This window comes from Copadichromis virginalis, linkage group LG8, assembly GCF_057382275.1.
Source record: "Copadichromis virginalis isolate Kocher_CV1m ecotype Utaka linkage group LG8, C_Virginalis_male_GT1.1, whole genome shotgun sequence".
Lineage (NCBI taxonomy): Eukaryota > Metazoa > Chordata > Actinopteri > Cichliformes > Cichlidae > Copadichromis > Copadichromis virginalis.
Window position 1 is genome coordinate 29413312 of NC_140625.1, and position 3210 is coordinate 29416521.

The window sequence follows — 3210 nt, forward strand, 5'->3', positions numbered from 1 at the left end:
CGCTGTGTTCCTCGTTTCTTCTCGCTGTGGGGAAAAAAGACAAATGTTTACTTGTTTCTGTCCTCCGCCCTCCCGTCGTCCCTCGCTCTCCATAACTCATGAGCAGGAGACGAAGAAGCCTTCAGTCTCAGACACGATGGAGTCCACATAATGAGGTTAAATTGCTGTCGGTTTGGAGCCTGAAATGATTTATTGACGCTTTCTAAACGTTTAATTACAGAATTTAATGCTTGAAATATCTGTAGACCAGTATTCCAGCTGTTACCACCCCTCCCATTCCCTCTCGTTAAAAACCAACTGGGAAATTTTTCAGTCGTTTCAGCTGGAACAATGCATGCACTTCTCCAACCAGCTCAACTCAAACTGTGAGAAGCATGTTGACTGTTGTTTCTCACTTAGCTTGGCTTAATTTTAGTTACATAAAATGTAACTAAGATTACATTTTAACAAAAATAAAAATAGTTGTTGTAGTTTAAACTGAGGAGTTTACTGAAAGTGTTTGGATTGTAATGCTTGCTCTATACTTCTTATATTCTGACCCTGATACTAATAATAATCTAACACCAGAGCTGTCATTTTAAGTAGAAAGGAGAAAAAAATCAAGTGTAAGGAAACATTTTTAAGCAGAAACTAAACGGGAACAAACAAAATTACTCTGGAAGTACTCTGAAACACAAAGCATTATGTAACTCAAGTGTGAACACTTTAAAACCTTATTGTTACAGTTTTCTTTCAGTGCCACATCGCTTACACTTATGTTTCTGCTTTAAAACCGCTGTAGCAATTTTAGCCCCTGCCTCAGTCAAATAGACTGAGGCTATCGGTCATCGGTCAGGAATGCCCATTATCTGCCCAGAAGTGTCTGCAGCTGTGATATCGAATCAAACAAGGACGTATGTGCAAGTGACTGAACTGATACGCCCAGCTCTCACCCTCCCACACTCTGAGGCAACGCTAAAGAAGGTCTTGGCGTTTTCAGATGTGCATTTGATAAAGTTTTGTTCTTCCCCTGGTTTAAGCCAATCCAGTCCAGGCCCTTTGCAGTCCCATTACAGCCGACGTCCTGCGGATTTATGCTGGCTGAGATTCTGTTAACATGTGAAGAGAAATATTCCACTATTTCATTAGTACAGTTATGCAATAACTAATAACAATTAATCCTCTCAGAGAATAAGTGTGTGTCAGGTGATGATGGTCAGCAGACCACAGCGGCTGTGCTGCCAGAGGCCTGACTGAAATGACGTGTAGTAAAGTGCAGAGTTGTTTTTTCACTTATTGTATTTAGTTTCATATTGTCAGCTTAAAGGTGGAGCTTCTTGCTTATTTCCACCCATCTCATATTTTGATTGAGGAGGAGGAGGGAGTGGGTGGGATTTTCCATATTTAAGTAGGGCAAACGTTTTAGCTTTTAGCAAAAGTAAGAGTACTCATGCAGAACCATATACATGCATATCACTTAAATGTGGCTTCTCTAGATGGTTTTAATGACTTATATGTCCCGGCGGAGTGCGCCGATAAGTTTAGTTTACAGGACCCAGAAGCAGACACTGAAAGGCGGAGTTGCTGGCTGAACAGAAGACGATCCTTTATTTGGATGTTGGCACATGAAAAAGCATGAAGCTATGAAAACTAAGAAAACTGTGAACACTCGGAAAACTAAAGGACTAAGAAACTCAGTGAAAATACTACGACAAACTATGAACACCGAGTAAACTATGACAAAACACTATGGAGACGCAAACAGACGACCTGACAACGAAACATAGAAAACAGAGGACTTAAATACACACATGAGGTGATCAGGGGAAGTCGAGACACACGAGGAAACAGCTGACAAGGATGAACATAACGATGCACAGGAAATGTAAACTCAAACAATGACATGAAAACTGGACTTTCAAAATAAACAGAAAAACATGACAAGACAGAAACATGACACAATAAACAACAATGGGAACATTAACACACGGGAACACCACTGACACACATGAACCTAATAACAAGGCAGGGGAAGGGAACCTAAATACAATGAACAAAGAACATACTGGACTCTTACAACATAACACAGGAAACATGATGAGGCAGACCAAACAACATGGGCTTCACACATGAGACATGAAACAAATGGCAGGTGAGACCAAAGCCCACGGAAACGGGGAAATGCAGGGATCAATAACAAAACTAAGGCTGAGCCACTCGGGGGTTTTACAGGAGCTAGATGAGCTTAACCCAAACGATAAATGACAAAACATGAAGCCTCAAGTTCTAACTAATAATACAAAACAAGAACCTAACATTTCCCCAAACTAACAAAAGAAATACACAATATATCATGAACTCAAAATGCTGGGTGACAGACCCAGCCCATGACATTATATAATCCTTGATAGCTTTATCTATAATAATAAACCATCAGATATTAGTATTCTAGTAACTAGAGCTTTAAAATAATGCTTCTGAGTAAAAAAGAAAAAAGGTAAATACAACTGATATATACTAACTCACATCCATGCCCGAGTGCTTGTGAGAGTCGATTTGGGTTGTAGAGTGCAAAACAAAAAGCGAGCTTTATTTTAAAAAAACTGATTCACGAAAGGTACAAAACTAGGAAAACAAGAAGATACTGGAGAAAAAGGAAAAAACAGACAAGAGCAGACCAGGAAACAAGACAGATGACATGAGAAAGGAAGTGACAGGAAGTAACTCCACGAAGATAAACTCAACATGAAGATGGAGAGGTCAGAGGAACTGGAGTAAGTTGAACCACAAACGAGCAACAAAGTCACACAGGCTGTGTCAGGCAGTCTGATTCATTATGGTTGCACTTCAAATATCCTAAATAAACGTGGATGAGGAGCCTCGTGAGATTGTCTTCACTGCAAGAGATCCAAGCAGAGAAATAGATGTGACTCAAATGGGGCTTTTCTCACTTCTGTGCAGGTACATGTAACACACACACAAAGCGTCTAACTCGTGACACATGTTGGACACCACATTCTGCACCATGCCAACCACAGGAATCAAATGTTAAGACACGCTGCATGAGAGCTCGTACATCAGGGCTTTTGTCAGTGTAGACAAGCTGATCTGTTTTCCTCTGAGTGTTTCTGAGCTGCCTGCTCATGTCTCACTAACTTTATTGCTGCCTGCAGTGGGTTCCCTCCCCTCCTCTCGTGCTCTGGAGTTCAGGGGGTTGACCAATTGCCAGCA